This window comes from Ovis aries, chromosome 25 (genome assembly GCF_016772045.2).
Source record: "Ovis aries strain OAR_USU_Benz2616 breed Rambouillet chromosome 25, ARS-UI_Ramb_v3.0, whole genome shotgun sequence".
In the NCBI taxonomy this organism is placed as follows: domain Eukaryota; kingdom Metazoa; phylum Chordata; class Mammalia; order Artiodactyla; family Bovidae; genus Ovis; species Ovis aries.
In genome coordinates this window covers 8,192,920-8,204,949 of record NC_056078.1, presented here as the reverse complement: position 1 = coordinate 8,204,949, position 12,030 = coordinate 8,192,920, and the positions used below count along the sequence as shown (strand labels likewise).

The 12,030-nt window shown below is 47.5% G+C and overlaps 1 long non-coding RNA gene across 1 annotated transcript; it reads right to left on the bottom strand.

The window, feature by feature from the left end:
• Window positions 1-742: 742 nt before the first annotated feature.
• On the bottom strand, window positions 743-5,080 carry LOC121817969 (uncharacterized). Its single transcript, XR_006058059.2, has 2 exons — window positions 3,080-5,080; window positions 743-1,238 (listed from the first exon to the last, which is right to left on the bottom strand). It is a non-coding gene; the product is annotated as an uncharacterized LOC121817969 (long non-coding RNA).
• Between the last annotated feature and the right edge of the window lie 6,950 nt (window positions 5,081-12,030).

Genomic DNA, 12,030 nt, shown 5'->3' with positions numbered 1-12,030 from the left:
TGCAGCCCACCAGGCTCCTCCGTCCATGGGATTTTCCAAGCAAGAGTACTGGAGCGGGGTGCCATTGCCTTCTCTGAAGACTAGTGCAGCCAAAAAATAAATAAATGTTCATCTTAAACAAATAAAAAACTATTAAGATTTTTCTTAAGAAAAAGAAATCCTTCTGAGAAGGCAGTTCAAGAGGTTGAACTACATCCAATTTCTGTGAGTCCTGAAGCTTCTTCTTCACTGTTAGAGATCTTCTTTAGGAAAAGAACAACGAAACTACAAATACAAAACTGGGTACTAAAGTGAATTATTTATTTAGAATAACACATCACATTTAAGAAGTCTACCAGTCCCACGAACACCATAAAATCCAGAAGAATCGTAAGTATTTTCACTTATCTGAAGCATCTCTAAATACCCTTTCCTTACATTTTTTGGTCTTCATACTCCTCTTCATATAACAGTGATTCTGCAATATAATTTTCTGTAGAGAAATAGAATTCTCTTTCTATAATAGACAGAGAATTCTTTTCTCAAGCCCAGTTGATGAAACACTGCTTTTATTATTGAAGTTCAGGAGAGTTTCAGCCACACAACTCGTTATTGTTAGTCATGGGGATTTTTAGGATTGTTGTCAGTTTGGGAAAACCTCAATGAGCTTTTTTCTTTGTTTTTGAGCTTTCTTTTTTAAATTAGTTAATTCATTGGCTGTGCTGGGTCTTCGTGGCTGTGAGGGCAGGGCTTTTTCTCGTTGCGGTGAGCAGGAGCTAGTCTCTGGTTGTGGTGCCTGGGGTTTCCATCGCGGCGGCTTCTCTTGTTGTGGGGCACAGGGCTTCAGAGCTGTGGCTTCCAGGCTCTAGAGCAAAGGCTTAATAGTCGTGGTCCACGGGCTTAGTTCGGGGGATGGTGGGGGGCAGAGAAGCCTGGCATGCTGCAGTCCATGGGTTCGCAAAGAGTCAGACATGACTGGGAGACTGGACAACAGCAGCAACAAAGGGCTTAGTTGCCCCCAAAGTATGTGGGAATTTCCTGGTCCAGGGATCAAACCCATGTCTCCAGCATTGGCAGGCGGATTCTCAATGAGATTTTTTTGCTTGTGATCTGTAGCTTTGAGGGCATCTCAAGTTTTCTTGTGTGGTGATACATCTTAGGGAGTCTTGGAGTTGGTGGCAGTCTTTACCCAGTGCACTGTGAAGTCCAGGTCATGGTGTATTGAGTTTTGAGGTCCCTCCGTATTTCAGGCCAGTCAGCTGAAAATGAAAACAAAGGTCTCCCTAAGGAAAAATGCCTGCCAGCTCCTGGAGCCCAGACTCGCCACATCCAGAGCCTCATTTGCAGTTTTCCTCTGTGAGACAGTGCATAGAGATTGCTTTGTGTTTAGAAAGGGAAGAATGAGTTCCTTGCCTGCAGTGCCAGGACGCTGCCCCCCACATCCTCTGGTCTTCCATCTGGAGACCAGGGAAAAGGGAGGAAGAGGATGCAAAGAAAGCAGTCCAGGTATGAAGGCCGGGCTCTGGGGGTCCGGGCAGGGGCTGGCAGGATCTCAGAGATGCCCTGGGAATGGACCAACACTTCTATAGTAGATAGAAAATTTAAAATTGACCCAAGAGAACCCAGAAGAAGATCCTTTACAAGGTGCTTGCCCGTTGTGCCCTCGAACTGTGAAAACAGCCCCTGGGACAATCATTCCAACCTTTGTATATTGTCTTAGACCGAGAATAAGGAAGCTAACTGTATTAGTTTGTATCTGGAGGCTTAAATGACAGACGTTTATTGCTCAGTTCTGGAGGCTGAAAAGTCCAAGTTAAAGGTACCAGCATGGTGGGGTTCTGCTGAGGCTCTCCTGGTTTGTGTGTGACCATCTTCTCCCTGTCCTCCTGTGGCAGAGAGAGAGTGAGTGCTCTGGTCTTTTCTTGTAAGGGTGTTAACCTCATCATGAGGGCCCCATTCTCATGACCTCACCTAACCCTAATTATCTCCCAAAGGTCCTGCATCCAAATATCATCACCTTAGGGGTTAGGGCTTCCATGTGTGAATTTTAGGAAAGGGGGAGACACAATTAGGTTCTTAGTAGCACCAACTAAAGGGAGGGAATGGAAAAACCTGGAAAAAAGTTCAGGTGTGTTGGGGAGAAGCAGAGTCATAGGTATTGAGAGGCAGCTTGGGGAGCCGATATGTGGGTGAACGGCTGCTCCCCCTACTCACAGTGACAGCTCAAAGCCACACTGTAGCCACAACAGACTCAGCCTGACCAGCAAGTGCTGCCTCAGCACGTCCAGGCCCCGGGAACACTGCCAGCCTTCTGCTTCGACAAGCCCAACAACCAAGCTGCAGAGCAGTGAACATGGTGATGCAGGGAGTAAAAAGTGAAGGTGAAAGTGTTAGCCGATGAGGGGTGTCTGACTCTTTGCAGTCCCATGGACTGTAGCCCACCGGGTTCTTCTGTCCATGGAATTCTCCAGGCAAGAATACTGGAGTGGGTAGCCATTCCCTTCTCCAGGGGATCTTCCCAACCCAGGGAACAAACCGGGGTCTCCTGCATTGCAGGCTGACTCTTTACCGTCTCAGGCACAAGGGAGGCCTGGTGCAGGGAGAGCCCCCCGCCAGCTCAGGGCAGGCAGCCTGAGCCCCTCCCAGCAGTGAGCTGAATAGGTGGCTGTGGAGATGTGAGGCCCCTGAATAGGAGGCAGGCCATTGGCACCCCTGGTGCCATGCTGTTGGGGCAAGAAAGGGGTTGCTCTGGCCTCTGTCCGTGATGGATACCTGTGCCTCATGGATTGACTGAATTTTTTGTTGGCCGTGCATGTGGGATCTTAATTCCCCTCACCCCCTGCATTGGAAGCACAGATTCTTAAACACAGGACCACCAGGAAAGGCCCACCTCATTGATTTAAACACAGCCTTGCTGATAACCATGGTTCTTCTTGTCCAAACTAAGTGATTAGCCTCATAGGGCTGTTGTGAACATGAAACAAGATAATGCATAGGAGCACTTAGCCCTGGATCTGGAAGAGCCCACCCGCTGGGAATGGTGAGAGGTGTCAATGCTGAATGTCAGTTCAGCCATGCAGTGGACAGGGACCGCCTTTACCTTAGGATGTGGGAGTGCACTGGCTCGTCTGTCTCCTCTTATCTGGTTCCCTGTTGTAACAAAAGTGACTCCGCTGGAAGTTCCCTGGTGGTCCAGTGGGCAAGACTCTGTGCTTCCAATGCAGAGGGAGTGGGTTTGATCTCTGTTTGGGGAACTAAGATCCTGCATGCTACACAACGTGGCCAAAGGGGAAAAAAAAAGTGACTCAGCTGCAGGTGGCCCCGAGCTGAGCAGGCACTTGGGAGCTGTGTCATCCCCCAGCTCCAGGACCAAGAGTCACGAGGGCAGGATGGAAGGAGAAGGAAGTGTCTAGAGGTAGGGAGGGCTCAGGAAACAAGGAGTGTGAACAGAAAGAGAAACGTTTGGCGAACAGCCGAGAAGGGTCACGTATCACAGGCCATGACAACTATAATGGTGGACAACAGGCAGGTTTGGGATTATCCCAAGGAGGCTTGGACAGAGGAGCCTGGAAAACTACAGTCTATAGGGTCACTAAGAGTCGGACACGACTGAAGTGATTTAGCACGCTTGAATGCACGAGGAGGTCAGAACATGAGGAGACGGGGATGGGGAGAGCCAGGGATAGAATTAAATAGGCTCGAGGAAAACCAAACCAACCAAGCAACCACAAACACTTTTAAGGTGTTCAAATAAAACATTTTCATGCCTAGTATTTCAGTCATTCCTAAGCATGTCCCCATTAATTTATAATATGGTTCTCTCTCGCTAATGAGTGATGAAAGGCTCGAGAGGTTAGGGGGCTTCCCTAAAGGCATACGGCATTCTGAGGGCAAAGCCGGCCCAGAAAGCCCCGTGTCTAACTCTGAGCTACCACACAAGGCAGCCCAGGGAGCATGGGAATGGCCCACACCTTCCAGTCTGGGGTGAGACCCCAGTCGCTGCCGTGGGCTGCGTGGCCACAGCAGCAGCCTTTGGAGCTGGTGACTTTACGAACCGTAACATCCTCTGTCTTTTAATGAGCAGCCAGGAGCTGAACTCCGGTCAGCTCACAGAGGGTAGAAAGCCCAGGCCAGCAGGCAGGCAGCTCAGTTCCACTCCAGTACGAGCTGCCCAGTGACTGCTCTGCAAAAAGGCATCATAGCCATGAACTTCTTTACAGGCTTGTTTTGGGTCCCACGTGACTCTTTAATAGCAGACACGTGAGATCATGGCATCCGGTCCCATCACTTCATGGGAAATAGATGGGGAAGCAGTGGAAACAGTGTCAGACTTTATTTTTTGGGGGGCTCCAAAATCACTGCAGATGGTGACTGCAGCCATGAAATTAAAAGACGCTTACTCCTTGGAAGGAAAGTTCTGACCAACCTAGACAGCGTATTCAAAAGCAGAGACATTACTTTGCCAACAAAGGTCCGTCTAGTCAAGGCTATGGTTTTTCCAGTAGTCATGTATGGATGTGAGAGTTGGACTGTGAAGAAGGCTGAGCGCTGAAGAATTGATGCTTTTGAACTGTGGTGTTGGAGAAGACTCTTGAGAGTCCCTTGGACTGCAAGGAGATCCAACCAGTCCATTCTGAAGATCAGCCCTGGGATTTCTTTGGAAGGAATGATGCTAAAGCTGAAACTCCAGTACTTTGGCCACCTGATGCGAAGAGTTGACTCATTGGAAAAGACTCTGATGCTGGGAGGGATTGGGGGCAGGAGGAGAAGGGGACGACAGAGGATGAGATGGCTGGATGGCATCACTGACTCGATGGACGTGAGTTTGAGTGAACTCTGGGAGTTGGTGATGGACAGGGAGGCCGGCGTGCTGCAATTCACGGGGTTGCAAAGAGTCAGACACGACTGAGTGACTGAACTGAACTGAACTGAACTGAGAGACAGTCATCTGAGAGACCCGATGCTGGCCCAGGGCTGCTGTCTGTGAGCTCAACCAGACTCAGGGGAGTGAGCAACAAACCACCAGGGATACAGGAGAGTGTGCACAGATGTCTCCACAGTTGTTGAGGCAACACAACACAAGCTGGGCCTCAAGGAGCCCAAGACAGACGAGCTTACAAGGCCTGTGACACGTGCAGCCCAATAGAGGGAAGCTCAGCTGCTGGCAGAGAATCCGGGCCACGTCCCTGGAGGGGGTGCCTGGGTGGGTGTCAGCAGGCACTGCACAGTGAGGGTGGCTCTTCTGGTGGAAGGCCTGTCTGAGTGTCCCAGGGGTGAGAGAAGCCCCCAGATCCTGGAGCATCCTTGCACCACCAGGGCCACAGGGAGAGGGAAACTGGAGCCCAGCCAGCAGCTGCTGAGTGAGGACCTTATTCTGCAGAGATGTACTTGTCAGGATGCTCTGCAAACACATCCTGGTGGCTCAGTTGGTAAAGGACCTGCCTGCAAATTCAGGAGAGGGAAGAGACAAGGGTTCAATCCCTGAGCCGGGAAGATCCTCTGGAGAAGGAAATGGCAACCCACTCTAGTATTCTTGCCTGGAGAATCCCATGCACAGAGGAGCGTGGTGGACTACAGTCCATGGGGTCAAAATGAGTCGGACATGACGGAGTGTGCACACCATGTTTGCAAACTTAGACACCATCTTGATTCACTTAAGCACAAAGAGGTGAGCCAAGGGGTCAAAGCTCAGGGCAGGCAGAGGTGGGGAGAAGCAGGCAGGCAGAGGTGGGGAGAACCCGTCAGAGAGGTTGGGTGAAGGCAGGACTCCAGACAGGCATCTGCTGTGTCTCCTCTTTTGGGGTCAGCTTCTCAGGCAGGGCAGCGGCTGCCACCTCTCTGCACACACACCTCAAGGAGCTGGCCAGGAGGGTGTGTCCTTCCCCAGGCACAGCTGAGAAATCTTGGGGCAGTGTTGAGCAGTCCACCCTGGAGTGCACATTCCTCCTGCCCCCCTTCTGGGTGGGAACACCTTCACAGACGCCTGGCGTACCTTTGTGTCCTTGTGATGGCAGGCACCTGGCTCTAAAAGCTAAACACAAGTCTTCTCTATTTTAATATGTTTGGGAAATGAAGGGCTAAAATGGGTGTCTTCATTTGCACAGGCTTCCGTCACCAAGTCCCACAGAGTTGGTAGCTTAAACAATAGAAGTTCCTTGTCCCATAGTTCTAGAGGCTGGAAGTCCCAGACCAAGGTGTCAGTAGGGTTGGTTTTTCAACAGTCATCTTCTCCCCATATCTCTATATCTTCTTCCGTATCTCCACATGGTCTTCCCTCTGAGTGTCTGTGTCCTAATCTCCTCTTCTTATAAGGACACCAGTCAGGTTGGATAACTTAATGACCTCTTTTTACCATAATTACCTGTCTAAGGACCAAATCTCCAAACACAGTTGCTTTCTGGGGCATGGGGGTGGGGAGGGCCGTAACATCTGAACTTCAGAGGGACAGAATTCAACCCATGATGCAGAATTAACTGGTCATCTGGGGTAGGATGGAGGAGTAATAATAATTTCTAGTGATCCCAAGGTTTTGTCTTTGTGCCAGACTCTGTTCTAAGACCTTGACATGATGTCACACTTTTCATCCTTGTAACAACCAAGGAGTTGAGATGTTCCCCCAAAACTACTTGCCTCCCTTACAAAGATAATAAAGTAAAAAGCTGAAGGAAACAAAGGTCCAGATGCTGGGGTTAGTCTTGGATGGGAGCAGGAAAGATGTAGGCAGCTGGGACAGTCTGAATTCAGCATGAGCATCCACTCATCTTTAATGCGTATCATGAAGTCATGTTCCTTCTTGTTCAATTTTTGTTACAATTGTGTGTAGTTGTTCAGTCGTGTCTAACTCTTTGAGACCCCCATGGACTAGCCCACCAGGGTCTTCTGTCCATGGGATTTCCCAGGCAAGAGCACTGGGGTGGATTGCTACTTTCTTCTCCAGGGAATCTTCCCGATCCAGGAATCGAACTCTCATCTCCTGCATTAGTGGAGATTCTTTACCCGCTAAGCCATCGGGGAAGCCCACTAGTGTCACCTAGGAAACTACTTTTGTTATAATACCCATTAGTTAATCAAATTCATCAGCAGATATTGGTTGCAGACTCACTCAGTACTAGACCCAGAGTAAGATAGTTGGAAAACTGCAAGTGTTAAGACGTGCTCCCTCGAGGGAAAATCATTTCATGTTTTTGTTTGCATGTGGATAAAGATGCTCTGGAAAGTGACAAGAGGGATGCATGGTAGTGTTAGCTGTGGGGGAACTGGGTGGGGACAGAGGATTCAAGACGGATTGTCACTTTACACCTTTTTGTATAACTATGTATCTGTATGGGCTATTCACAAAATGAAGGTTTTGAAAAAAGAGTGAAACATGAGCTCAGGGAATTCCCTGGCAGCCCAGAGCTTTCACTGCTGTGGCCCAGGTTCAATCCTTGGTTGGGGAACTAAGATCCCACAGCTGAGCATGGCACAGCCAAAAAAGAAAAAAATTATTCCACTATCTTCACCAAAGAAAATGTGGGCCCAGACCTGTTGTCCTTGCTTTGCAAGTGAAACACTGAGGCCAGGAGAGGGTGTGGACGTGCCGACTCAGCCAGGGGCTCACTGACCCTAAACTGGGGGACAGTTCTCTGATTCCTCTTCACTACACACGTGGTTGGTTCTTAGAAAATGAGGACAGTGGGCATTACTATTGTCAACTATTCAACAGGAAACCCTTCTGCACTGCTGGTGGGAATGTAAACTTGTACAGCCACAGTGGAGAACAGTATGCAGGGTCCTTAAAAAACTAGAAATAGAGCTGCCATATGACCCAGTAATGCCATTCCTGGGGGTGTATCCTGAGGAAACCATAATTTGAAAGGATACACGCACTCCAATGTCCAATGACTCACTATTTGCAGTGGCTAGGACATGGAAGAAACCTGAATGTTAGACAACAGAGGAATGGAATAAGAAGATGTGGGACACATGTACAATGGGATATTACTCAGCCATAAAAAGAATGAAAGGATGCCATTTGCAGCAACACGGATGGACATAGAAACTGTCATATTGAGTGAAGGCTGTCAGACAGAGAAAGACAAATATCATGATATCACTTACATGTGGAATCTGAAGAAATGGTATAAGTGAGCTATTAACAAAATAGAAATCTAGTCACAGATGTAGAAAACAAACTTTTGGTTCCTAAAGGGGAAGGCAGGGGAGGGACAAATTGGGAGATTAGAATTGACATAAACACACTACAATTCATACATAAATAAGTAATTAGGACCTACTGTATTTCACGGTTCACTTTCATGCATTGGAGAAGGAAATGGCAACCCACTCCAGCATTCTTGCCTGGAGAATCCCAGGGATGCAGAGCCTGGAGGGCTGTTGTCTATGCGGTCGCACAGAGTCGGACACGACTGAAGTGACTTAGCAGCAGCAGCAGCAGCATAGCACAGATAATTATATTCAATATTCTGTAATGACCTATGTGGGAATAGACTCTAAAAAGAGTGGATATATGTGTATGTATAACTGATTCACTTTGCTGTACAGCAGAAACAAACACAACCCTGTAAATCAACTCTATTCCAACAAAAATTAATTTAAAAACTGATTCAACAAATACATTTTGAGTCTCTGGTTAACTAAACGCACATAGTCCCCAACCTTTGGGGTTTACCTTCTGGTGGAAAACAAGTAGATACTCAAATGAGCATATAATTACATGTCATGGCAAGTTCTACAAAAGAGAATAAAGAAATACCATGAGCAAACAACAGAGTATATTTATATCTGATGCTATGGTGTTAAATATTCAAAAATTGCTAGTAAGTACAAAATGGAAAATCCTCCCAGTAAACATTTGAGCCTAGTAAGTGTCGCTGTCTACACACACTAAAAGTTCCTTCCTTAAAACCAAATCATCATTGATCAGGATGCCACATCCATCGTCCCTTGGACCAGGGTACTTCCCTGTTGAGGTGGATAAGAGGACCTCTTGAGCCACCTGATAATCAGGAGCTTATCAGATGACATCCAGAGGGCCAAAAAAAAAAAAAAAAAAAGGGAAAAAACAATCAGGGCATACCATAGGAGAGAAAAAAGCCTTCTTCTACCTATCACAGGTTCTCAGATGAAACTGTATAATACAAAGACAGATTAGCAATAAAAAGCAAAACAAGTTTGTTAACATGTTTATCTTATACATACACGGGAAAGGATAACTAGAAAAGAGGTGGCTTAGAGTTCTTGCTTATATAACACCTTCAACAACAAGAACAGAACAATAAATTGATAGGGAAATGAAAAGAAGGGAGAGCAAGAGAGAGACTAACCAGGGATAGCACTTGATGTTGGGCGGCCTGGGAACAGGATGGCGTTTATAGGTGCTCTGCTGGCCCATCACCTGTCCCACATGTAGTAATGTACTCAGCTTGGCACCAGGTTTGGGGAGGGAAAACACAGTAGAAAACACACTCCTTGACCTCAAAAACCTGCCTGGAGAGCTGAAAGTGACCTGTGGATCAGAGAGGTGTAGAAAGAGGGGGGATTGGGGAAGAAAGAATGAGGGATGGAGCTGGGTGTGATTTGTTCAGTAGATGGCGACACAGCAAAGGCCTGATGGGCAGGAATTGAGGCTGGTGGGTCTGGTTATGCAGAAAGGCAGAGCAAGGCCCTAGGTCAGTAGTGACGCCTCTATGCACCAGTGGAGTGACATTGGAAAGTTATGTTTTCTCTCTGATCCTCAGTTTCTTAATCTAGAAACAAAATCTTATGTTTATTACTCCTTATACGGTCATGAATAAACATGAAGTAAGGTTTATGCGGGGATTTGGAGGGTGAGATGCCCTTGACTCCCAGTCGTCTAGAACCTGGGGGTGCAGCCCCTCCTGGGGCAGCCCTTCGTCAATTTCCAGGGTCTGCTGCAGCCACCAACTCAGCCTTCGAGCTGGTGAAGACCCAGTCTGGGGGCTGGCAAGTGGTCCAGAGCTGTGCCACCTGATTACCTGTCTTGGTTAAATGAGAGGGGGGATTTGTGCGAAGCATGATCTAGGTCCATAAAGGAACATCAGTCCTCTCTTTCTCTCTCCCCCGTCCCTTCCCCACCATTTCCCCCCCTTCTCCCTCCTTCCTCTTCCTTTCCTTCCTCCCCTCCCCCCCTCCCCTCCCCCCACCCTCCTTTCCCTCTGGGCAGCAGCTCAGGTCTCCTTCAGTACAGCCATCTTTCAGAGAACTCTGAGCAGGAGCCTTCTCACGTGGATTAATCAAATATATCATTTACTTCAACTCATAACACATGAAGATGGTGAAAACCAAGGGTGCGATTAGAGTTCTTTCTTGTAAGGAGGCTCCTTGAATGACCTGGGCACTCACTTACATGAGCACAGGAGAGGCTGTGAGTACTACCCCAGAGAGAGGACTCAGCCTTTGCTTCGATATCTTGGAAAATGAGGATTCATTTATCCTTAAAAGCGTGCAACAAGCCTTTGAATGCAAATGTTTCCTGTTTCTGAATTTTAGAGTTGAAAGAGATCTATCTAAATATCCTTTGTTTTACACATGAATAAGGCTCCTGGGCCTCATGAAGTCACATGGCCAGTTAGTGGTGGATCTAGAAACCCACAGAATTTGAATATCCCGATGTAGACAAGATTTTGTTCAGCTACACTGCTCTGCCCATATTATGTAAGTTCTTGTGGGCTAAGATTAATTAAGAGGTAGACAGAGCCCCCCTGGCCTGGGGAAGACAGAGTGACCCCTCCCCCATGCCCACCCACCAACTGCTCCTCCTCTGGGGGACGGAGTCAGGAGAGGAGCCCCTTCAGCCCTGGGTTTCTTCACTATTGTGGCATGGCCCTCAAACGCCAACTGTGGTTAAATTATCCAGTTTGGGGGTATTTGTAAAGTGCTTTCGGATAATAAGTCTTTCTAAGTGTAGGATTTCTGACTCTGTTTTCTTTTGCCTCACCACGGGGCATGAGGGATCTTAGTCCCTTCCCCAGGGATTTTCAGATCACCATCCAGACACCAGTCTGTTTTCTAGAGCTGCTTATATTTATTTGCTTATTGTACAAATGAAAGCTATTATATACTCAACACTGAGATATAAAGAGGTTAAGCAAGATCTTTGCCATCCAAGAGCTTGCCCTGCAGTGGGAGAGAAACAGGCAATTATGACACGATTTCTAGGATGGAGTGACCACCTGTATGGAGACACTGAGCCATGAGGCAGTCTGGTTTGCCAACGCCGGAAATCCAAATGGTTCTGTATTATAGTTCATAAAGGGGCGAGAGTAAGGATAGTGTTAGGGGTCACCAGGGGCCATATTACAAGGAGCATTCTGCACTTAACTAAGGAGGTTAGTTTTTATCCTGTCAATTGAAGCCACATTTGCAAACCTGAGGGCAGGATTTGGTTTCCCTGTTAGAAAGATCCCACTTGTCTAAAGGGCAAGCCAAGAGGCAGCAAAATCAGCCAGGCAGTTCTTGCAACCATCTACAGAGTAGGGATGAGTTTCTGAGCCAGGAGGAGACATTAGAAGACTCAAGAGGTGGGAGGAAATCCAAGGGAAAATGTGTTACAGAAATAGCAGAGGAGATTTGCAGAAAGGACTGCAAAACAGGATCCCAGATGATACAGACCAGAAGCCAGACACAACCAGGACACAGCCCCATGAGACTTGACCGTCAGGAAGGGCTGGCAGCCCCACTGGGACCAGTTCCAGGGCAGCCATGGGCAGAAGCCAGGCTGCAGGTTTGAAGGAGAAAATGGGAAGGGAGATGAGGGGAGAGGAAGAAAGCCTCAGGCTCCTCACCTGACCAGTAATAACATGTGTTATGAGACTGTGGATTCACCAGCTTCCAGAGATATAAGAACATTCTGGAGATGGGTGGTAGCGATGGCTGTACAACAGTGAGGGTGTACCGAATGTCACTAAAGCGAAAATGGTTAAAACAGTACATTTTATGTTATGTATATTTTTACTACAGTTTTTTAAAAAGTAAAAAAGAGTTTATAGAAAACTATAGCATTCTGTGCACATTTTTATTTATTTGTGT